Source organism: Mus caroli, chromosome 5 (assembly GCF_900094665.2).
Source record: "Mus caroli chromosome 5, CAROLI_EIJ_v1.1, whole genome shotgun sequence".
Classification (NCBI taxonomy): domain Eukaryota; kingdom Metazoa; phylum Chordata; class Mammalia; order Rodentia; family Muridae; genus Mus; species Mus caroli.
The window spans coordinates 82,349,214-82,375,586 of NC_034574.1; the positions used below are offsets into that span (position 1 = coordinate 82,349,214).

Below are 26,373 nucleotides of genomic sequence, written 5' to 3' on the forward strand. Positions count from 1 at the left end.
CCCACATGAAAAACAAAACAGCTAAGTGCTGCTAAGTACACTTGTAATCCTACGGCTGGGGAGGTAGAGACAGGGGGATCCCTGGGATTTGCTGGACAGCCAGTCCAGTAAGATCAGTGAGTTCCAGGTACAGTGAGAGGCACTGTCTCAAAATGAAATAGTGAGTGATTGATGAAAACATCCAGCATCAACCTTTGATCTTTACACATATGCTTACACACACACACACACACACACAAATACACACATGCATATATACACCTACATATACACATATACACATACATATACACACACATATATACATACATACTCATACATAATATACAGATACACAAACATACACATACACACACATATACACACATGCATATGTACACATACACATGCATATACACATTCACAAACACACATAAACATACACATCCATACATACACACACACACACACATATACACACATACATATACGCATATATACACATATACACACACATTCTTCCCCCCCATACATTGAAAAAGTTCACAAATGTTGTAGACACACAAACCTCTGGACATACACACATATATACACATATACACACACATTCTTCCCCCATACATTGAAAAAAATTCACAAATGTAGACACACAAACCTCTGGATATACACACTCATACACACATATATACACACATATATACACATATATGCACACATTCTTCCCCCATTCACAAATGGTGTAGACACACAAACCTCTGGACATACACACTCATACACACATCCTTCCTCCATACATGCATATATTCACAAATACTGTAGCTCTGAACATGCATACACACACACACACACACACACACACACACACACACAATACTCTGACTGAGTTACAGGATAAGTATTAGGGGACATAATTGAGAAAATATGGTTTGATATTTGTTTCAAAACTAGGTATGTAACGGGCCCAGCTTCCCCCCTGTCAAGTGGAAAAAATAGTACTTGATGTATATGTCAGGAAACCAAACATCTGGTTTTTGCTCTTATAAGCTCCTCTTGTGTCCTTTGCTATAACACAGTACACAATTCCAGTTGGCTTCATGCTTAGCACACTAATGCTATCGTCCCCATGGCCTTATTCTTTATCTCTGTCTCCTTAAGTAGGGTAGCTTTGGTAAATTTTTTTTCATACTTTGCTATTTTTTCTACAAAAAGTAATAAATATTTAGGACAGTGTTCTTTTTAAACTGGCAGTCCTTATAGTAATGACAGAGTTTTATAGGCCTTGGTGAAATCTCCAAAGTACAGGAAAGGTAAAATTACTCTCTTATGTATGAAATGGCTTCTTGGAGTCGTTCAACCTTCTCATCAACACTTCCTTAAAAGGCCTTCAGACCCAGATATAGCTGTCTCTTGTGAGGCTATGCTGGGGCCTAGCAAACACAGAAGTGGATGCTCACAGTCAGCTATGGGATGGATCACACGGCCCCCAATGGAGGAGCTAGAGAAAGTACCCAAGGAGCTAAAGGGGTCTGCAACCCTATAGTTGGAACAACATTATGAACTTACCAGTACCCCGGAGCTCTTGTCTCTAGCTGCATATGTATCAAAGGATGGCCTAGTCGGCCATCAGTGGAAAGAGAGGCCCATCGGTCTTGCAAACTTTATATGCCTCAGTACAGGGGAACACCAGGGCCAAGAAGTGGGAGTGGGGAGGGGGAGTGGAGTGGGGGGGAGGGTATGGGGGGATAGCATTGGAAATGTAAATGAAGAAAATACCTAATTTTTTTTAAAAAAAAAAAGGCCTTCATTTGCCCAGACCTGATTTCTAGCAGAACCTTTGCAGATGCTCTTCTTCCCATTTCCTGTCAGTTCGCCATGCTCTCTGTGTCATTTCCCTCCTTTTCCCTGTGGATTAGATGCATAATAGGTTTCTAGCAAGTAGAGTTTGACATTTCCCCAAGATCGCGTGTCTTTCTTATATTTATCTGCTGGTGTTTCTGGGAGAGGCCTCTCCATCAGGACTGATGACCCCCTCCATGTGACCTTGATATTCACTCTTGACTCCTTGGGCCTCTCTCAAACCCTGACTTGGTTAGTTTTTCTGCCTTCTTCTGTCTCTTCTGGACATGGTCAGAGATCAGAATATTTGATCGTTAATGTGTTGGTAAGTATACACCTGTGATGGAACTTGGACCCTTAGAATTTTCTTCAAAGCTCCATTGAGCTTTTACTGATGAGTGCTAATTATTCGTGCCCTCTGACAGGGGACTTGAACTTAGATAAGGCCACAGTAATTAGGGTTAAGCATATATGTTTGATACATTTTAAAATAAGTCTTCTTTTATTGGGGACAACCATCTAGGCAGAAGTTTGTGAACAGGCAGCTGGCAACTGTTGGCTGGGTGAAATTTCTTACTTTGTTGGGTCTCTTCAAACCTGGGCCTATGTAGAGGAAGTTCCATAGCTAGAGTACAAAGAGAGTTACATCAAAATTTGCTTCAAGGATCTGAATACATTGGTGCATCATCAGCTTTGGTTGCTTATTTTTATATAAAATGTATGTGGATCCGGTTCTTGAAATCAACCTTCTTTTCCTCGCAGCAGCTTCTCATTGTAGCTGAGGGTGATGTTAAGGTGATGACCAAAGACGAAGCTCAGAGGTTTTACTCATTCTGTTTTCAAAGTTAGCAAATGCAAGCCAGTGGGTATATCTTGAGAGAAATTATCCGCCCAAACATAGCTGCTACTGAGCCAGTTAATCAGTGAGGTCTTTCTCCTGAAAGCACTTCTGTTGCCTGCTTCCTTCCAGAGGCTGGGAGAGGAGCTTAAAGTGACCCACAGTCTTGCCTTCCCTCTGACATGAAGGAGAAGGATGGGGTAGGAGCAAGTTAATGCCTCACATGCAAAAGCGCTTGAAGCCTTTTAAGGCAAAAGAAAATCAGACTTGCAAGTAGATGAAGCTATGGTAACCCCAGGTTTTATTTCTGTAACCTGTTTTAATACCATGAACCTAGTTTTTTTTTTTCTTCCCCTTTCTTTCTTTTTTAACCTATTTTTCCTCTGGCTGGGTGGGGGAAACAGGTTGCCAGGCAGGAATTTGTTTTGAAGAAAGCTTTTATAATTAATTAGCCAATGTCCTGGGAGTGAGTTTGGCAGTGAAGTCAAACTCGTCCCGGGTGCTTTTCCAAGTCGGCCTCCCAAACGTCCATCCAACTGCTGCGGAAGTTTCAGATTGAATGATGGTTCTGACTGGATACACTCTGAACAGTTGTGACCTTGCCTCATGGCTCCCGGCAGCTATAGGACTTCCTACTACACAAAAAGACGGGCTTTATGTTCGGTGTACCGAAGAGGAACAGATTGGCTCTTCCTGACAGCCGCGGGATGACACAATCTGAGGGCATATTTTAAATGAGATTCTGTTTGGGGAAAGCAGAAGAAACAAATCTGTGGGCTGCACTTTTTCTTCCTCGCTCTGCCAAGCCCCATGCACTCAGAATTTCAGTAGTGGCTGCCCGATAGAAAAATAGCTCAAAACAGTTAAGAGCAGCAGAGAAGCATAGCCCCAGTGGAGCGATCCAGTGCCCCAGCCGCATCCCTGCTTGAATGTGATGTTTATTAAGCAGAAAAACACCTGCGAGGAGTACGTTAACAAATACATCTGGAACACATAGACTTGTGCATCTAAATACATAATCTGGTTCTCTTTTCTTTCTTTCTTTCTTTCTTTCTTTCTTTCTTTCTTTCTTTCTTTCTTTCTTTCTTTCTTTCCCTCTCTCTCTCTTTCTTTCTTTTTTAGTTGTTGCTCTGGAATGTTCTTTTGTAGGAGCCAGCTAATTTTCCAAGTTGTCTTTTCGTGGCCTTCTGTATTCCTTTGTTCCTTCTCTGATCTTTGAGAGATGGAGCTGCAGGAGAGATGCGATGCAGAAGCAAGGCTTGGCTATTGATTTCCATGATGAAGTGGGAAGACAGACAGTAGTTTGCTGTTCTCCTTCCTAGCACCAGGGATCATATCTAGGGTTTGGTACCCAAGGTACAAGTCTGCAAGCACTGAGCTACATCTGCAGCGCTAATATGCGATCCTCATCATTATCTTGTTCGATTTAAGTCTCAGCGATGCTTATTATAGCTTTATAGGGCTTGACTCCCCACGCCGAGAATGGTGCGGTAGTATCTAACACTTGCAGGTTCAATGTTAGGGGTAAATTGCATCCTATAGGTCCACAGTGCATGCAGTAGAGATTGAAGCACTTTGCAGTGTCCAAGGAATACAAGGAAGGGTCATGTGACCTTGTAACAGCTTATCTGGTTACCTCATTGTTTAACAGCATTATCAGACAAAGTATTACATAGATCTCCTGGAGGAATTTGATCTGGGATTCGTGTTCTCAAAGTATAGCAGGATTATTTTAAGCATTATCTACTGTCTACTATCTTTAAATATCCTTGGAAGCCTTGATTTTTATTTTTGAAGTGGTGTTGGTCATTTATAGAAATAAGTATCTTGTCAGAAAGCAAGTGGATAAACTATTAAATCATGTCTGAATTTGAAATTGCTGTCTTGGCGACTATCAGATGGAATCTAGAAGGGCAGAGTCTATGGCTGGCTGACCGACAGTCTTATTATTCTACACACACAATGCAGAATTGACTGGAACTAGCTTAGCTGCAGGGGAAGTTTTCATGGCTTCAGAGCAGAATCTCCATCCTAGGGCCAGGATACAGGTTCTTTCATATTCACAGAGGTAGACCTGCAGCAAGGCAGTGCCTTCTCTTCTCTGTGGTTCTGTTGATTATGGGTGGCCTGACTTCACTCCGTGGAGGAAGTTGGAGTAAGGACTTTTCTGAGGTTAGAATCTTGTCTTTCAAGTGCTCTCAGGGACCTTTGGGGCACTGCTATGTCAGGAGAGCTCCAAACACAGTGACATCTGTGAAAACTAAGAACAAAGGCATGTTGTCAGTCCTTAGATGTTCTCAGTCTCTACAGATTGGGTCTCAGTCATGAACTTCCTCTTGGTTCCTTCAGAGGTGTGTGTGTGTGTGTGTGTGTGTGTGTGTGTGTGTGTGTGTGTTTACTTTTGTTTTATTTTCCAACACATTTTAGTTAAAATAGAATTGCATAATTTCTCCCTTCTCATTCCTCTCTCCCCTCTCAGGACTCACTCCTAACTCTCAAACAGATAGCCTATTTTTCTTTATAATTGTTTCACACACACACACACACACACACACACACACACACACACACACACACACACACACTGTTACTTATAAAAATACAATCATCGGATGAGTCCATTTTTATTATTTGTATGTATATGGTTCCAGGCTGATCACTGTATTGTATTACCAATAAGGGGGCTCATTTCTGAGGGGAGGCTAATTCTTCCTCTACTAGCAGTCACTAGTTACCTCTTGTCCTCTGGGTAGGGGTGGGACCCTGTGAGACTCCTCCCCTTCTGCATAAGCATGTATATTGATGTTGCCATTGTTTCTGGTCTTGTTTATGCAGCCATTTCTAAGAGAGACTGTTTCACAGCAGATGTCCTGGTGTTCTGAGTCTTAGAGTGTTTTCATTCCTTCTTCTGGATTATTTCTTGAGCCATAGATGCAGGAGCTGTGATATAGACATTTCTGTCGGGGATGAGCTCTCCATGCTCTTATCCCCTCTACTGTTTCCAGTTGTGGTTTTCTGTGATGGTCTCTGTTTGATTTGAGAAGAAGCTTCTTAGATGCAGGGCAGTAGCTACACTCACCTCTTGGTCTAAGGACACAATGTAGAGTGTTGTAAGGAAGGATGCAGCTCTGGAAAGGGGGCAGTGTGGGTTCGGTCCTACGGTGCATGACCTCACCAGCCTAGGAAATTGGCTAGGTTCCTAGTATCAGGCATGACTGCCGAGGTCAGGATGGGGGGTGTTGAGGGGTGAATAGTAAGATACAAGTGATACAAAGTGCAAAATGAAAAAGTAGGGAGGGGAGGGGGCTCCAACTGAGGATGGGTGAGGGAGAAGGAGGGCTGAGGGGCAGATAATACTAAGGTTGTTGGATAAAGCCTTAAGGAATCATACTATTTTACATATTTACTAAATGTTATAGACAGTGTGTGTGTGTGTGAGTATATGTTTGTTTGTCTGTGTGTGTCTTAAAGGAAGTTATGCCACTTGGGGTGACATGCTTTCCCCAATAATAATATATTAACAAAGCCCTCAGTTTCAGGCACAAGAAACTTCATTTAGAATGGTTGGTCGGCATAATGACTCCCCAAATAATATAATCTATTGGTATAGCGCTTGCTTGCCTCTCAGAGGTAGAAGGCAAGTCCCTTGTATTAGTTAGGTTCTCTAGAGGAACAGAACTGATAGAATGAATACACATGTATGTATGTGTGCATGGTGGCATGTATGTGGTTATTTATTCGAGGGTATATAGGCTGTGGCCCAGCTGGTTCAACAATCACTAACTCCCAATGGAAAGGCTAAGAAGCCAGTACATGTTTCATCAGTGAGGCTTGTTCTCGAAGAAGTATGTTTCTAATAACAGTGAAGGAATGCCTCAGCGGCACAAGAGACGAACTTGCCTATGAGGGCAAGCAGGGGAAAAGCAAAACTTCCTGCTTCCATGTCTTTGGAGGCTGCTACCAGAAGGTATAGCCCAGGTTCAGAGTGGTTTTCTCACTTCCAGTGACCCATATTTAGGGCGAGTCTTCTCTCTAAAGGGTACCCTCAAGAAAATCTCTTTCAGAGTACCTAGCTACTTGGACTGTAATGGATTCCAGATGTAGCCACACCCCTACTGCTAAAGATGCCAAACACTTAAGACACAGGACCTGGATGCTTTTGAGTTGTATCTAACCTGAAAGCTATGGTGTAGCTTCCATGGTACCAGAAAATCCTCTGTAAACTGCAGTGGCAGGGGAAGAGTTAAACACCCCCAAGAAGAGACAGCACCTATACACCACAACAGTGTTCAGCCCACCAAGATAGCCATGCATGGGCCATTGGAGATACTCACATATGGTCACCAACCGCTGTCTAATCAGCTGTATGTTTTTGATGAGCATGTGGGTGGCCACGTGACCCTTATCCTTAGGCTCCTTTTGAATAGCATCAGCTTGCAGTGAGACAGTTAACAGTGCTGACACCTGTCATCCTCCTCTTTTACACTAGGACTTGGACTTAATGTGACTTCGTTTCCTAGGTCTCTATTCTCTCCCGTGTTTCAAATGCTTTAACCACTGGTGACTGAGAGAGAGAGTTTGGGTACTGATGTAAGTACAGGGGTAAAGTGTTACCTTAGAAACCAAGAAGCAACAGAGAAGGGGCAGTATGCTAATTTTAGAATCAAGCCATCCATGTGCTAGGATGGTTTGAATGTATTTACTTATGCAGAAATGGTCACTCATACCCCTGACAGTAGATTCTAGGCGTGAGTGAAACTCATTCATCTTTTGAGTCACAGAGCTTCCAAATTTGGGGGTAGGGTTAGGTAACAAGCACTAAAACCCAAGTCAATCAACAAATAGTTTCCTTTCCCACCACAACGAACCTTGCTTGTCCTGACAACAAGATCAGGGAGTATCAGGACTTGGGAAACAAAGGGTCATCAGTGGATTGGATCAAAGGAAGCCTTATCCCGCCCCCCAAGCTGAGAAAAAAGCAAGTCTAGAGGCCTGAGGCAGGAATGAAAAAAAAATATATATATATATATATATATCAGAAAAGATAAATTCAGAGTGAGTGGCTGAGGCCAAGGTACAGGTGTGCTGTGGTAAAGGCGGATGGGAACGCATCAGGGGGACCTTTTCATTTTATTATAAGTGCAAGGAAACACTATTTTTGGCTCTTTACCTGGAGTGTTGCATGTTCTGATTTACATTTTAAAGCACTGGCTGTGGATACTGCAGTAGGATGGAGGAACTTGCCAATGTTCCGATCACCTGGTGCTGTTACTATATAAAGCATTTTGTGAGCGCCTCTGTGTATTAAATTGAATGCACAATAACCCAACGAGGCCAATTTCTTAACACATTAACCATAAATGTGAGAGGTCTTAGTACCAGCAAAGGAAGTTCTTCTGTAGGGCAGAGGAACTGTGGGAAATAGAGTGATTTCCTCATTTAAAGTATTTCCTATGAACTGCTAAGCAATTATTCTACACTAATGAAAGCGTTTAAACATTCCTGTGCACTGTAAGTGGGCATAGCAGGCTATGAGAGACTAGCGAGAGATTTGAATGATTGTATTCACGTTGGCAGTCCTCTCTATGTCCCTGTGACTGAAATCAGCCATGCTACCTGAGTAATGGCACATAACTAATGCTACTAACGCTGTCTATACTGGAGGCTTTGCCAAGGGCCGGACACACAGCAGAGTTATTGTGTTTGGAAAGGAACACTGGAGTGTGCAGGAAAATACGATCGTCTCTGAGTGGTTCTCTGATACAGACTTTCATTTTTTGTTCTCTGTCTCTCTGTCTGCCTGCCTCTTTATCTGTCTCTGTCTCCTCTCTCTTTGTCTCCCCCTTCCTCTGTGTGTGTGTGTGAGTGTGTATGTGTGTGTGTTTGTGTGTGTGTGTGCGCACACGCACATGCACAGACGGCTGATGTACAGTCCAGATGCGCATTTCAGATGTGCAGTCCAGATGTTGACATTGGGTATCTTTCTCAGTTGCTCTCCATCTTCCTTTTTGAGCCTAGAGTTCATCATTGGCTTGGCTAGAATCTGTGATTAGTGAGCTATATGGATTTGTAACTCTGCTCCCCTAGTGCCGGGGTTATTGACACATTGCCACATACAACTTTTATGTGGCTGCTGGGAATCCAAATTACAGGTCCTCATAATTATGTGGATAAACACTTCACTGATAAGCCATCTTCTCAGCACCTTGTGTCATAGTCTAGTCTGAACTTGAACTCTGAATGCTGGGTGCACTACATCCCTGCTTTCTACATTTAATAAGAGTTTGCAGTTGTGGCATGTCTTAAATAATAAACTGGCATTTTGGATATTAGATAGTTCTTGTTTCTCTTGTTCTTTTCAGTTTGCATTATTCTCCCTGTCATGAAGTCCCGATTCCATGATTGTCCTTACAGTATGTTTCAAAGAGTAGTTCAATGTCATTACCTGTGATCTTTTAGGTGTGTTCTCATGTCACAAGTTACCCATATATAGCTAAGTTCTCATCAAGCAAAACAAGTGGAAAATTGTTATAGAGCCAAGAGCAATACCTTATAGACCTTCTAGGCATGATTAAACAGTTTTTTTAAGGCCATGGTAATAAAGCTTTATAATAGTTATTATCTATCTATCTATCTATCTATCTATCTATCTATCTATCTATCTATCTATCTATCTATCTATCCCTCCATCTCTCTATCTATCTATCTCTCTATCTCTCTCTCTCTCTCTCTCTCTATCTATCTATCTATCTATCTATCTATCTATCTATCTATCTATCTATCCCTCCATCTCTCTATCTCTCTATCTATCTCTCTCTCTCTCTCTCTATCTATCTATCTATCTATCTATCTATCTATCTATCTATCTTCACTCTTTACTATTGTAACCCTATTGCCTGTGATTTTTTTTTAAAACCTCACTGTTCCTCAATTAAAAGTATGCAAATTTGCTGTAAAATTGAAGCAACACAAATGTGAACAAATGTGAAATTTTAGCTCTTGAAAATAACAACTGTTAGCCTCTGGACTTTTTGGTTTTATGGATACTTCTGCAGTTACACAAATCCAGTGGAAACTATTGCATTCTTTTTGAAAGTTGTATGGTATACATGAATCCAATTTCAGTCAAGCACTCTATTGATTGAAACCAAGTTGTTATTTCCTTATGAATATAAGTGTGCCTATAAGAAATGGCCTTACTGCAAAGTCCTGCTTTTCTTCATGAGTCTTTATAAAGATATTTTTCTAAGTGCAATTTCTGGGTCATCGTTTATTGACAATCCAATTAGCTTCCCAGAGGAGATACCAATTGTGTTCTAGATCATTAAAGCATGTTTGTAAGCCTCTTCCACTACTAATGTACTGTTTGCTGGTCAGGCCTGAGTCTATCCTTTACCCAACAGCTTAGAGACCAGGTGAAATAGAGACGCTACGTGCTCCTACATGTGCCTCTTAGTTGGCCTTGGGGTTTTCTTGTAGAAGTTTAAATGTAGATATTAAGACTGAGTTTATGTTCTTAGTTTGATTGGATGCCCACTTTGGCTCATTACCTCTGTCCCAAGGCACAGATACCAAAAGCTCAGTGGCTGTAGCCTTGGCCACTTGTGTTTCTGTTGCCTTGGCTGAAGGCACTGCTGTTCTCAGCACAGAGGCAGCTGTAGAAGTTCTCTGGGACTTTGCTTGGCAATCGAGAGATAGCTTCTTCTCAGGAGTCCCTCTTGGTGGGCTGCACCTGGAAGGACATGAAAACCTGCCAGCTGAGCTGGCAAACCTCTTGTCGAGGCACTGTTCTACACATTTGCAGTTTTGCTGTGCCCAGCCTTTCTCTTGTCCCCCACCCTCCTCACTCTCCCTTTCCTCAGGAGAATTTTAAAGAACCCACTGTTGAGACTCTTAGCTTGGTATGGGGATAGGCTTTATCAGGTGCTTTAATGGCAAGCTAGTAGCTGAGTAGGCTACCCCTTACATGCTGGCATCCTTGTGGATTCCGATGCTCCCCTCAAAAAGGAATCACTACAAAGCAGGAGTTTGATGAGGTCATGGCTCCAGAGGGAATTGTTCTGTTCTTTTTCAGGGAGTGGGAGCGTTGAGAGTGTCTTACTGTTTCCATCTCACTTGCCTAACAATCCAGAGGCCAGCTGGTCCCTCACAGGGCTTCCTGACTTTTCCATGTGTTGCCATCAATACTATGGTTTTACTCAAAGAACTGAACTGAAGTAAAAGCCATGCTTCCCTTTCTTTGGCTACCATATTAAACTCCCAGCAGTAATTTCTTTGATAATCTGAGAGCCAGTGGAGCATATGATATAGACATTCCTACATACTTGGTGTTCTGTGCATATATACTAAGAGAACAAAGAGTTACTGAATGATTTCCTTGGTAGCCATTGCAAACTTTTGAGTTTCAAAGCTGGCTGCCCTGTTGATCATTTAGTGTCCTTTTAAAAATTAAATATTAATTAATTAATGTGAGTACACTGTTGCTCTCTTCAGAGACACCAGAAGAGGGAATTTCATCCCATTACAGGGTCTGGGAATTGAACTCATGGCCCCTGGAAGAGCAGTCAGTGCTTTTAACCACTGAGCGATCTCTCCAGCCCAACCATTTAGTAGTTTAATCTGATAGTATTGAGATAACTGTCCCATTCCTAAGAGAGCTGATTGAGTTCCCTTAAAAGAAATCATTTCCATTTGACAGAGGTAGGGTCCTTCGTTACATGGATGCTTTCGATGGTTAATATCAACCTCACTTTACATCTACTGGTGAATTTAAGGTCGTGTGAGATTGACTGTCCCAATGTTAAATTTACTTAACAACAGAGCTGCACTCTGGTCTGCACGCCTGTGCTTGTAATCTGCCATGAACTCACTCTGCCTGTAAGGGTTAGGAGTTGCTTTCAGGACTGAAACCACAGTCAAGTAGACAGGTGTCCAACTGATCACTTCTGGTCTTTGAGGTGCACATCATGCTGAATGAACTAATTACTGAATTAGTATTTTAAAAATTCAAGAGATTCTTAAGCATCTGACAATGTCTAGTTGGACAATTCTACTGTCATGGTGATTAAAAGATGTCATACTCTATGTCGTTATCTTAGATTAGATTGATGGCCATTGGTGAGAAAAGACTCTTATATTTTGATGTGTGTGCCTACATGGTGGTGTGTGTGTATTTATACATGTGTGTGCATGTGCGTTCCCTCATGTATGCACATGTGGAAGCCAAAGGATGACAGAGTATGTCTTCCCTTATTACTCTCCACCGTTGTTTTATAGTCAGGTTATCTTACTAAACTTGATGCTTGCCATTTTGACTAGATTGGCTGGCCAGCAAGCCCTTAGTGTCTGCCTATCTCCATCCCCTCAGCACTGGGGTTAAAGATATTTGACATTTGTCTTTAACCCGGGTGCTGGTGATTCAGTCTCAAGACCTCATGCGTGTACAACAGCACTTTGGTTCCCCACTAAACAATCTTGCCAACCCGATCGTAAGATGATTTTTAAAATGGTGTGATGTGTGGTCTCAGGTAGGGTGATCCATAAAGTTCAGGAAAACAAAGTACCAGAGCAGTCCAGAGCAGGCAATGAAAGACAAAGGGGTGCTTTGGAAGCTCTTGGCCATCCAGAGAACATAAATAATGGTAGACAAGGATGGTGGCCAAATGAGACATTCATCATCAGGGAAGTGGGGGAAACAAGCAAGTTTGCAACTATCTGTTGTTTAACAATGCAAGCAACTGATTTCTCCAACAAATGAAAAATACTGTAGATTTTACTATTCTTTGAATAGTGGTCCCAAATTTTCCAATTCTTATGAAATACATTATTCCGTAGCTGTATCTGTGTAGATAGTGTTCCTGGTCAAATTAACAAAATTAGATGAGATTGACAAGTTAACATGCTATGGACCGCAGTGGACATATACAGACTTACAATCTTAATTTTTTTTTGATAGTGGAGAAAGCACTGTAGTTGAACTTTGACCTTAGGCTCATCTTAGAAACAGCACTGAAGACAATAAGAGGATTAAGTTTTAAGTCTTTTGCATTTCAATTTTCTGGTTCATAGCACAGAATTGTAATTCACTTAGCACTGCCTACTCCGTGGGGTGCTTGCCTGAAAGGGAGAGAACATTGAATGTATCAAAGTTTGATGTGTCTGAAACTGTGATACAAGTCTTCACTGTCATGGTTGCTTTTATTGTTTAAGTGAGCTACTGCCTTTCGATTTTGGCTGGGTTTGCAGTAAGCTTGGGTAGGATACAAGCCAGTTTTATTTTATTCGTTATTCCTCATATTTCACATTTTGTGGCTAATTTGGCCCATAATATTTTGTGCTTTTACCTTTTGTACTATACTGGTTTTCCTTTCCTGTAAAGAAATGTGTCTGACAGTCCTTGATTTTGTTATCACATCTACATTTATTCTGGACTCAAAAGTTTATTTTTCTCTACCCTCCTAAGGCCTACCTTTTCAAACATTTATTTTTATGTGTATGGGTGTTCTGCCTGCATGTCAATCTGATACCCTGGAGTTAGCGATAGTTGTGAGACCCCATGTGGGTATTGAGAATCAAGTCCCAGACCTCCTGGAAGAACAAACAGTGCTCTGGTGCTCTGTCTGTTGAGCATCTCTCCAGTCTGGGCACCATTTACTTGGAGATATATCAGTAGCACTTACCTTGAGCCCCACCATTAAATATTCTAGCAGATGTTCCCGGTCTGAATTTGTGACACTATCTGGAACCTACTATGTGCATCATTAAATTGTCACATGGTGCATATTGTTTTTAGTGTGTCCACCATCAGCACTGTGGGGAGAGTCAGCGGTCTAATGAGCTGATTTCTGATAGGAATCTTTGTTAAATTTAAGTAAATGAACATAAAACTTTTTCATAGTAAAGTGTTTTTGTTTTTGTTTGTTGTTTTTGGTTTTGTTTTGTTTTGAACTTTTTGTTTTATAATGTTTGAGATAGAATTTCTCTGTGTAGCCTTGGCTGCCCTGGAACTCCCTCTATAGACCAGGTTGGACTTAAATTTATAGAGATCCACCTGCTTCTGCCTCCCAAGTACTAGGATTAAAGGTGTGTGCCACCACGGCAGGGCATAAAGTGGTTTCCTAATGTGTTGTTATTATCTTTTCACTCTGTTAAGATTTCTTCTTATATTTTTTGGCAGTATGTCTTAATAAGTGAACTAGTTGCTTGAAACATAGATTCTTGCCTATCTCATATATTCATGTATTTTTTTTTCTTGCTTAGGACAATCATCGAAATGCTAACATTTTTGAAATAGTTTATGGTTTTATTTGTTAAAATCTATTTACATATTTTCTTCTTATGAAAACTAAATCAACATCGTTAACCAGTTGACTGATGTAATTTAGAGAAATCCTCACAGAATTTTTATTTAAATAAAGGATAATATGTTTCAAGGATGTACTGGAAAACAGCTGTCAGCACACAAAGATGATCTTTACAGGTGACATGGCTCTCTGCTATCCATGCAGGGCACATTTCAGATCTGGACCAACTTTTGAGGGTGTGACATGGAATTGTGTGAAATTGGGGGTGAGGGAGACCAAGCTTTGAAAGGCAGCTTTATCTACCCTCTATTTGAATTTATTACTGTCTCTGCTAGTTCTTTACTTTGTAATTCTTACATTGCCCATTTTCTTATGGTTTGATCCCTAGGGTAATATCACAGTAATTGTCAAATTCAAACCCAGCTGCTTATCAGGATGACTGGTTTCAAAAAACTTCCCAGCTAGGGACAAAGTGAATTCCCACTGTGCTTTTAGTGGCAAGGCTCAGTTCTCAGATGGACCTTAGAGCCAAGTTGTTTTTAAACAGAATTTTAAATATCAATGAATCTGAGAAACTAGAGATTTCAATACATAGCCTATAAGAGGTTGCGCTTGAGGGAAGAGCAGGTGCCTGCATAATTTACTGTGCTGTTGACTCGTGATCTCCAAGAATGCATTCCCAGCCACTGTATTTTAGGAAGAACTTCTACCGTGTTTGGAAAAGTTAACAGTAGTTATTACGATTCACAATAGTTGTGAAGTTTCCTTTCAAAGCCGTGAATTTTTGCAGACTGGCCCTTTTCATCAGGACACTGTGAAAACATCTGTAAGACTGTGTGATGAGGTACCTTTTCATTGAGAGATATAAGTATCGTTCCCCTCCCATTTGATGCTGACACTCCCCGAAGGACACCCCACTAATAGAACCCACCAGTGAGTGGGCTCTGAAAGACATGGATTTATGTTCACAGTTTGAACTTCAGTGATACTTATAAAAACCACATTATATATTCATCTAAAAAAGTTTTTAAAGTTATGTGTCAAAGTAGAATAACATGCAGGTTTCATTAAAATAAAGTTTGCAAACAAGAACAAATACAATAAAAGATTATTAGGAAATTTTCTACTCTCCAGTTGCATCAAGGGATCAAGGATTGTATTCTCTCTCTGTCTGTCTCTGTCTCTGTCTCTATCTCTCTGCCTCTGCCTCTCTCTGTCTCTCTGTCTCTGTAACTCTGTCTCTGTGTGTGTGTGTGTGTGTTTGTGTGTGTGTGTGTGTGTGTGTGTGTGTGTGCCCCATAGTCTAACCTATGAAATGGGGTCTTCCAGCTTCATTTCAGTTCTTCCTTCTTGCTCTGACCTCTGAGCTTGTAATACTTCAGTATGGAAGGATAGAAGAAATGATTCAAACTCGTGGGGAGAAAAATCTTGAGTCCTTCTCTGGTTTTCTTGATAGTAGAGAGGTGTTTGTCCTGATGGGTCAGAAGACTCTGATTTTTATGAACTCATGGATGCTGATTCAGAGCCTGGTGTCTACTGATTGCTGAGTGAGTTTGTGCAGTCCGTATCCCTCTGAGCTTTACAAACACCTTAGTTAAAAATAAAGCATTGTATCTTTGTGTTCTTGTGACTCTAGAAGGGGATTGGGTAAAGTGTAGAAGGGGAAAAGTTTGAATACAAGCTATTCTGGGGACTCCAGTTGTAGCTCCTGATAGACCCCCTGCCTTGCATGCAGGAAGACCTTGCTCCAGCCTCAGTACCAAAGGAAAACCAAAGCAAACAATAACTGCTTATCTTCAGCTCTGCCCTGACTCTCTTGAAAGTGTAGGAGTGGGATATACCAAGTAGGAAAATGCCTCGTGTAAGAAGCACGAGTGTATAATTTTATATATTTCTTGAGTGGTCCAAGAGAAAGTAGCAAAATAGAGCATCAGTGTATTGTTTCTGTTTTAATTGGAATAGAGCACAATCTAGTATGATTTTGCATTAAACTTGTTCTATACATCCAGACAGGCAAGATGTCTGGTGACATGTTCTCTCCCCCTGCTTTCTCAACAGTAACAAGGCACTAGACAATCTAGGGTGATCCACTAACTATTACATTTACATTCATATAAACCACTATGATATTAAACTGCAGCACATAGGAAGCTGAGAGTGGCCTGAGGACATATGGCAATGTATGGCAGGCTTCTCTGTGAAGGAGACAGATTGCTTACTCCTGCTGCTGCTGCTTCACTGTCTTCATGGAGAGGCCCAGAGTGATGTCCAGAGCCCTGCATCTCCCACCCAGAGTCTCATTCTTCGTGATTCATTACAGCCTCAAGGAAGTCTTCCTTCTCTGGTACCATGCTGCGCATTTTCCTGCTCAGGTTTTTCCACATACAGTTTTCTTCAGTTTTCTGTTCCCTATGGGCAGTTTCTACTCATTCACTGTTTCTCTGTAAATGTTATCTCTACGGGGAGTTTTTAGTGAGTTCCCAGTATAAGCCAGTACCTGCTATTGTAATATTTCATTACACACACACACACACACACACACACACACACACACACGTAAGCGAAAGCACACGAGAGGCATATACACAGTGAGAGGTACACACACACACACACACTGAGAGGCACGCAGATACGCACACACACACACACACACACACACACACACATACACACACACACACACACTGAGACACACATTGAGACACACACTGAGACACACACTGAGACACACACACACACTTATTAAGAGGCAGAATTCAGGGTTGGAATATGCCCTGAACAAAGTTCCAGTAGAAGGGACTCTCAGACTAAGTATTCACAGATGCAAGGAGACTGTCACCCCCCACCACCATGGCTTTAGCCCACCAAGTGCAGAATAAAAAGGGTGTAGGGAAACTCTTACATAGTTTGCCTGGTTATCAGTATGATACTCGTCCCTCGGTTCCTCTTTTTCACTTTGTTGCTATTCTCTATTGTTCTAATTTGGTACATGTTCTTAGAGACCTCGGTGAAGAGTACATAAAAAAAAAAAAAAACCCTACTGAATAAATAATTGCTTGACTACTACAGATTTAATTACAGCCATACAGCTGCCTGTTTCACATGCTGTTCTAGGGCCATATGGTCGCTTGTACATCCAAGCCCTGGAAGGACTGGCTCAGTGCTTCCATAGGATAGCATTGAATTCTCAGAGAACTGGTAGTAACCATTCGGAAGTCAATAGATAAGTATGATTTTTCTTCTGCTTTCCCCTCACCCTCACCCTCACCCCTACCCTTACTCCACTCCAACCTCCACAACCACAGATAGACTTTCGATTGACAAGTTCTTGTTAGATTGGAGTCTTTAGGTACTGGAGCATCCATTCACACACACTTTAGGAGTTAGGTAGACTTGTCAGCCTGATAGCATTTTTATTGCCACTTGTGACTTCATGGCTGGATTTACTTCTATAGTTTAGCACTTGTGACATCTTTTAAACAACATTTTAGTAGGTTATCATTTTAGTCGTTTTCTCTCCCAGTGGCATGAGAAAGGAATGGAGATGGACTTAAGAGAGTATGCCTGTGTTCAAGACATACTCAAGAACGGTATGTCTGCTCTTCTGGGAGTGTAACCTTGGAGAACATGGCTTTAGCTTTCTCTGGTTCACAGGAGAGCCAGGTCCCTTCCGGTTCCAGAGTCCTCTGAGTGGGAGGTAGCTGAGAAAGATGCTCTTGCCACTGACACATCTGGAGGACAGAGGGAGGGTTTCCAGCCCACAGTGTTCTGTGGCTTCCATCCCCCATTGCTTAAAAGTCACACATTTTCCATCCCATGAGGTATAAAACTCTTACAGATTGGAGTGTATATAGTACTCAGCCTTGGAGAGGAACAGTTTTGGCTTTCATGGAGCATGTTTTCAGTTGGAAGGCTAATGCTTTGGTATTTAAGGTCTCTCTATGTCAAGGATTCATTTGAGTTTGTGAGAAAAATCTGTGAACCTCTTCAATTACAAATGTGCAATGTGATGAAGGCTCAAAGATTGCATGGAACTTGAAGGTGCCCATGAACTCCCTGCAACATCATCAAGACCCCAAGTTATCAACTACTGCTATTTTTGTTCTCTGCAAGGGAAGAGACGTGAAATACTAGTTGTGAGGTCTGAAGCATCAGCTCTGAAGTTTCTATGAGGCTCAGGACACAGCTTTGCTGGATTCCTGGGCTGCACTGGGGTCAGTCAAGGTTAGGTGGGATGTGGGGGACAGCACTTTTCGGGTTTCTTCACAAGAAAAGCATTCTGCATGGGTGTTTGTTTTACAAAGTCACTAACGTTCAAACTCTTGGTTGCCTACGTTACCTCTGATGAGTACACCCTCCCACCCCTCATGCCTGGAAACTTCTTGTTTTTGAGAGAATAGTCTGTGCATTTTCTTAGCTACTCTGGCTGGGATGTGTGCAGAGAAGAATACATGGAAAACACTTCTTAAACTATAATTTTCTCTTAAAGTCACTAACCCCACAATGCTAATTGTGTTTGTTTGTTTGTTTTGACTTCATCTGGTTGTTCCCTATGCAACCTTTCTACCTTTGTGGGCAGCTAGAGGTTGCCGGGCAATGAAAGGAACCTTATGTTTAAAATCTTTCTCTTGGGGGTGGAAGCAAGAAGACTCTTACCACGCGCTGCCTTTTAGATATTAATAGGTAGATCCAGAATTAGACATAAAGGATCCCCCCACTTTGCTCAGCACAGTTGTTCAAGGACAAGAATGTCATTCTGAGGGATTTCAGATAAATACAATGGTGCAGACACCATGAGGAATTATATTTATTTTATACAGTAGTTGCATTGAATCACCCACGCTCACTTCGGCCCTGGGTCCATCTGATACTGTAGCTTCATTGTGGGTGAATCTCTACAATAGTCTCGAAGCCAAAGCTCCTGAGGCTATACATTTGGTATGATTAAGTCCCCCGGGGAGTCTCCGTACCGTGGTTATACATCTTTAAATCTAAGCTCCAAACTGAGGGAAGAGTTTTTCCTTCAAGATTTGGAAGGTTATGTTTGAATTTAAAGTAGAGGTGTGTAAGCAGCAGTTTATTTTATTCCTTTGGGAAAGAAAGGGAATTCTCCCCATCATTTTTTTCTGATTTTTTTTGAGGGTTATATTAAGAAATGTCACCATTGCTGAGAAGTGGGAGTGGGTGGGTAAGGGAGTTGGGAGGGGGTATGGGGGACTTTTGGGAGAGCATTGGAAATGTAAATGAAGAAAATACCTAATAAAAAACAAACAAACAAACAAACAAAAGAAACGTCACCATTTATTGAATATCTACTTTGCTAACTCAGGCACAATCCTGGGAGCTTTTCCATAGTCGCATAATATGTGATTGGTCAGTGTTGTCTGCAGATGAAGAAGCTAAATACACGAGCTACCTCTGGTTTTATTAGCAACCGTTCTGTAGGTTAACTAAGGGCACAGGTATGTTGAGCGCTCGTCAGAACCTCAGCAAAGAGTCTGTTACTTGCCAGTGCTGCTGCAGTGTTTGCCTTTGCTCCTGAGGACCATTAGGATTTCTTATGCTGTGCTCCATCTTTCTGCCCCATCTTTCCTCTACTTAGGCTTTCGCTTTCTCTGTAATATGTTCCCACTCTCCAGGCACTGCTGAGGCTCTCTTGATTCAGAGCTTCTGCATTCCTCCACCCAATAAATTTCCTGTGCACGGGCGTTCAAGCACGACCCCTTTCACTCCTCTTAACAGCTCTATGATGTAGTCTTTTGTGATCCCCATTTCACAAATGAGAACACTCAGCTTGAAGAAATGAAGCAGTTTGCCCAAGGTCTCATGGCTTGTGTGGGGGAAGAGTCTGGATCTGTTGTCAGCTCTGTCTCATTACAAAGCAAGTCTTCTTCTTCTCCATTTACATTCTGAAGAACGGTTAACAGTCCCCAGGCCACTGTGGAAGCTTAGACAGTCATCAGCAGCCTTCAGCGTGAGTGCTCCCAGCCGTTTCTCCTTCCCTGATCTCATGCATGTTACCGTAATCTGTAGACCTCACTTTCTTAAGGGGCAAATGGAGCCAGATCATGATAACTTATTTAAGAAAATGTGAGAATTTGTTGTGAAGCACAAAACATTCCTGGCTCAGTGCATGGCCAGTGATCGATCACTGGTAAGAAAGTCTTAGTAATCGATATCATCATTACCATCACTAACTTAAAAATAATCATTGGAGCCCTTCATTTCTTTCGGTAACAAAGGCACATTTTCCATTACTAATATAATATTTAAGTCTTATATGAGGAAGGAAATCGTTGTGCAGCTCAGCTCCAAAGGCAGGAATGTTAAAAGCTTATAGAGAAATCTAGCCAAGGACAACATTCTCAATTGTCTCTGCAGGGATAAGAGAAAGATGTTGGAAAATGTTGGTTGGCAATGTGCGCTTACCTGTTCTGGAACAGAATACCTTCACTTACTTACTGAAGACCCAACTTTCTGTGGTGTGTAGCAGCCAGGAGGACACCTTCCATGGGGGTTCCCCTTCCACACTCACCCCTGCAGAGGATTCTGGCGCTATAGCATAGGATGAATTCATTAACAAGGGGTTCAGTATTAAATGAGTGCTTACTGCAAGACTCGGACAGTGAAGGCACCAGGAAGCAAAGTTGAATAATACATGATTTTTAACAAAACAGATAACTCGACCACCTTCTTTACTTGTGGTCTAATGAGAGTCTCTGACAGTCTGTCAGTGATGCCTTGTGCCAAGTGCACAGAGGACAGGGTAGGGAATGTCATGGGAGGGGGATGGAAACCAGGGTCAGACTTGCTCTCCCTGTAGGGCCAAGCCAGAGTGAGGAGGTGTAATTGGAGCCCACTATGTATAAGAAGACAAGACATTCAGGCAGTGGGGACTCATTACCACATAGTACAAGTATTTTAAGTCTCCTTCCTTGATACATGGAGTGGGTGATCAATACTTACAATTGGTAGAGGGGAAGAACTTTTAAAAAATTCCCCAATTCAGTGCCTGGAGTTTGCAGGTTCTTTGGCTTTAAGCCTTTCTGAATGCTCCTGTCTGTATCCTGGCTTTCTTCACCTCAGCTTCTTTCTCTGAGCCATGCAGTTTATTTCATGCAGATAAATACTATTAATATTTTTAAATGTGTTCACCCTAATTTTTAAAGGTTATTTGTGCAGATGTTTCAACTTGGATTCGCTACATGAAAGGCTCAGAGATTTTTAGGTCAAGAGCTTCTAAAATTGAGGTAATCAAATGTGTTTGTGAGACTGTGAGCATTTCGCAGGGCCATGACCTGGGAAGATGGTCTCTGTTCAAGACCTGGCCTAGTCCTGAGCTCAGTGACTTTAGTGGAGACCTTTGCATCTTTGGAATGAGTTTCCCTCATCCTTGACGTGGTAGGATGCAGTTTTCATAAGTTAGGTATAAGAATTCCATTAAAGTTGCATACATGAACACACTTTAAAATTACTAAGAGCTAAATTCACGTTTAACTGTGTTATGGGTTTTTTTCCTTTCTTTTTTATAATAGACACAAAATGTGGCTTAGAGATTTAGATTCTTAAAGGAGGTCATTGCTTGAAATTTTATCCTGCTTAGGAAATTAGCCCCACTTACTGTTATATTTAGCTTGATGGCCATTCGCAAACATGCTGCTTGGTGGGCTCATTTGCATTAATGCCAGTGAGATGTCTAAATCTGGAAATGAAAGATTGTAAAAATCAAATTTCTACCTCCAGGCAATTGTTTTCACTTTGAAGTTGTATTTTTTAAAAATGGAAAGAAGTTGAAAAGTGTTTTACAAAGTAAAGTGGAACTGCAGAGCCTTCTGGTGTCTCTTCTTAAGGGCCTTATATGCACTCTCAAACTGTGTGTACTTTTGAAGCCTCAGACCACAGCATAGATGGTAAGCACCAGTAACGCTGTGAGCAAAGGAAGAGTTTGTGGACTTTCAAGAAACAGCTTGCTTTACCTTGTTACACAGGTTAGCTAGGAAAGACCTCACCTGTCAGCCATAAAGTATAACTGCTAGGCTTTGTGCTTGCTGGTTTTCCATTGTATGGATTTCTCAACTATTATTTCTCTGGCCCTCTCTAGGGTTTATATGCTATTTTGTTTGCTTCATTTATTAGTTCTATGTGTGTTGGGGTGTGTGTGGCCTGTCCAGAGCTTTGTGCACACTAGGCATATGCCCTAGCTTTGAGCCACACACCCAAACTCTCCCATATTATTTTATTCTTCTTGATGTGTACACATAGATCTTTAGCCTTTCTTTTATAAGGCTTGTAGTTAAGGCCATAAGTTTTAGTGACTGCACAGGTTTGGCTGCACTTGAATATGTTATGCCTCTAGGTTATAGGGATGTTGTGTTTAATAATCCAATGATACCTTTTAATCAGTAATAAGACTGTTTTGCCTTTAGGATGGATTGCACTGAAGTCCCACATCTTACAACAAAAATATTATGATGTTATGAAGTCTTTGTGAAGCCTGTGTTTAATAGCTTTGCTGGCTGGTTCTGCTTTAAGGTTGTGGCTAGTTTGTGTTTGTTTCTCTTGCTGATAATTTCTGACTAAATACCACCATGAAGAGAATTTTCTATTACGCATGATGCTTTTTCCCTTCAGGATAGTATTTATTTTGCTATTGGTTGACATGGAGGGTGAAGATGGACCATGAAAGTATTGAGTTGGATTCACAATGACTGGAAGCCATGATTCTGTGTAATTAATCAAGCATACACCTGCCAGGTCCCAACATCTATACAGAATCTAAATGATGAGAATTCATAGGTTCATAGGCGACTATTATGACAGAGATGTATAACTGAGCCTCTGACACAGAGTCTACTAATCAGTCACGTGTATGAATGTGCTGAGTCTCTTCTTCCCAGACTGTTGCCTTGTTGTATGAGAAAGTAGTTCCTGTGGCCATTGTCTTTAGGGCACCAGGAAGCTCACATTAGGAAAAAAATCCCATTCACTTGGCAAACTCTCCTCTAGCTGTTTCTCTTGATGCACACAGAAGGCAATGAGCAGAGGCCCAGCACTTCGTGAAGATTGGGCTGTAGGGTTTTTTTTGCTGTTGTTGTTGTTATAACAAGTAACACTGTTTGCATAGAGTAAGTGAATAGATACATTCTCAGAGAGTACAACTAATTGGCAAATGGCTATTTTACCTAGGCTTTCCCCCACACTTTCATATTTCTTAAATGTTAAGTTTCTATAACAGGCAATTATAATATAACATAGTATGTGAAGCTTTCTTTAAAATCCCAGTGAGATTCAGATGTGAAGGGATTATATAACTTATCTTTTAAAGCAAGAGCCTTTTGAGATTGATTTGATTCTAACACATATGCCATGACAGTATGGCAAGTGGAGAAAATCAGGAGCAAATCAGTAGGCATGGTAACCACTTGACCCCTGCCCAGAAATCTTCTGCAGGGAAGGGTATGGTATCAGGAAAACTCATGACAACACCAAGCTTGCCAGATGATTTTGTGTGGGGAAGAATAGCAGCTGGAAATTCCCAAAAGCAGACCAGACCCTACCCAAAAATAAGAAAAAGAGGACAGAAAAACAATTCCAAGAATAATCTGCTTAGGTAGACAGGACTATTGTAGTATGTAGACATGGGGATGGATAAGTGGAGAAGCATACTTTACTGGATATAATTATTTTAATGCAATAATAGCAAAGGGGGAACAAAAGAAAGTTTTAACACCTGCCACTTTCAGAGGGGTGTGGTAGGTCAGGTTTCCTCAATGGTGATTTTTGTTAGGGGTATGTGGGGTGACATGGTGGGCATGAGGGCATGCCATGCCATCAGTGGTTTCACTAGTTATGATTAAGTAGACATATTGTGGTGGGACCTATCTGTGAAACCTTAACTATTCAAACTACTTTCCTTGCAAGAGGGCAGGAGAGCTTAAGATCTAAGTGGGGAATGAAAAAGATTGATTCCGTGAGCTGTAGAATATTGACACTTGTGGATGAACAACTTTCTCATCTTAAACACAACTAGAATTCCTCCTCCTCAACTCTTTCTTCTGCTTTATCTATTTAGAGTTTCAAGTTGCCTCACAGACCTGTGCCACACTCACTAGGCTCATAGCAAGGCACCCTAAAAGGAAGGATGCTCAAGACTCTGTAAGGTAAATGTTCATAACAGGACAGGCTGCGTGCATCTCAGAAATTAGAGAAAGGTCTTAGTCTGGAGGAAAGGATACATTGAAACAGATCTCAAAATATGCACATCTGGATGCACAGCTTGTATTAAACTCTGGTAAAAAAGCCAAAAGGAAAAAAAAAGTGATGAAATTGCTGAGCTAGCCAAAGTATATTTCAGTGATTGTAGCTCCAAAGACAGCTGCTTGAAATCCCTTTCTCTGAAGTCAAGGTTGGCTGGAGGGATTTCTCAGCACTGTGTGTGTTCTTGTATTCGACCCTACCTACTATGCAGCCAGAGCTTCCCTGGGAGAAACAACTCAAGATCTCAGAGGAAGGGATGTGTCACACTGTATCTTTGGAATTCAAACCAGATGATTTTATTGGGAGACTTTCAGGCAGATTTATCGGCCTTGGATTTTGTTCTTCTTCTCGTGATCTGCTGTTGACTTTTGTTGTGTCTCCCTCTTTAATCTGTACAATTTTCTCTTAGTATTTTATGATTGTTCAAAGTTTATCGTGTAAGCCCAGAATTGGTGGTGTTCGTATTATAGCCGTTGTATTTTCCTGTATGGGCTATTGTTCCATCCTTTACAAAAGTAACGTATGACTCAGTGTCTGATAAGCCAATGTTGTGGGGTGGGTTTTTAAACTCTCACACAGACTCCTTCCCCGAACCCTGTTACTGGGTACACTTTCTGTGCTTTGTGACCTCTCACTGTACAATGTGACTTTCATGATATTTATGTGTCTTCTTTTGTGACAGCTATTTCTGAATTTGCTTCTCCGGGCTGCACTGTGAAGCTCGGGGCTTGTCTGTTCTTCACAGTGCCCCTAGCTAGACCTTGAACACTGTAGGCCCCTATACATTTTGTCAAAGAGCGTGGGATTAGATGAAAGAGGAAAATCTGTCTATCCAAAGCAACAGTCTGTGATCAGATCTCATACCATAATGTGCCTCTTCTTCCAGGGGGAGATGAATCGTTCTGGGGCATACAGGCTTATTAAAGGCTTTGAGAATGGCCCAAGTGCAGATGCTTACAAATTCAGCTTTATTGAACCCAATGCTCCTCAAGTCATCTTCAAATACAGTGTTGTAGCTGGGCTCTGTGATGGATAGGAACACACTCCAAACTGCTTTAAGCCTGAAGAGCATGCACCGTTTTCCTTAACTGGGGCAGACTTCTTAGAGGGGCCTTAGGATGCGTGTGCAACTGGGACTAGGGCCTTAATCATCCCTCTCTCTCCCCTCTTTCTCTCCTGCTCTTGTTTGGCTTTGGGTTCTGACCTCATTCTTCCCTGGTATGATAGTCCTGAGACATTCCTTCCAGCCTTGGCAGGAATGACTGCTACTGATTGGGAGGACATCTTTTTTTATACATATGAATCCAAGTTTTTTTTTTTAACAAAAAAAATTTGTTCTTTCATATGAGTCCTGTCTATATCCTTTGTTTCGATCTTTCTTGTTAGGAAAGGAATTTACTAACAGTGGCCCATGTCTAGGTCTTTTACTTACGTACGTGGATAGGGATATGAATGGTTTACTTCTTTAAAGAAAGAGGAGGGCTGGGTGGATGGGGCGTTGGTTAGACATTCTTTTAGAAGCACGAAGACTAGAGTTATGAAGTAAGGAGGAGGGTGTGATAGCCCTCACCTATCATCCCACCCTGGTGGGTTGAGGTAGGGCATTACCAGAGGAAGTTGTCAAGTGACACTAGCCATGTTGACAAGCTCTACATTTTACCAAAAGTCCCAATTGAGGGAGACACTTGATTGGATTGTGTGTAAAAGCAAGCAAGGAGGATTCCCAAGCCCTGGAGCCTCCACATGCCCCCAAACAGCTGTATCTGATCATAGGCATGTTAAAAAAAAAGCCACATACATGCATGCACATAAAAATAGAAAAAAGTTTAAAAGATAAAAGGGAGAGGAAATCTTGCAGAGAAAAGTAGAGATAATAATTGCCATTCATTCATTCAACTATTATTAACCTTTCTTCTCAGCAGCACTCTCAGAGACGTAAGGAACTCAATACTGAGCACATTAGATGGCTACTTCATGTATAAGGAGCTTATATTGGGGCAAGGAGACAGGTTGTGAAGATAAGAGGTCCATATGGCATATGTGATGGAAGATACAGGCAAGGAACAAAGCCCAAGGTAAAAGAGAGGTGTGGAAAATCTTTGTGTGGAGAGGGAGTATGTGCCTTAACTCATATGAACAGGGAAAGCCTCCCCACTAAGA

The 26,373-nt window shown here is 41.5% G+C and overlaps 1 protein-coding gene across 11 annotated transcripts in view; it reads left to right on the forward strand.

The window, feature by feature from the left end:
* The window catches only part of Slc4a4 (solute carrier family 4 member 4), a 422,068-nt gene that overhangs the window by 281,229 nt on the left and 114,466 nt on the right, over positions 1-26,373 (forward strand). The window lies entirely within an intron of this gene.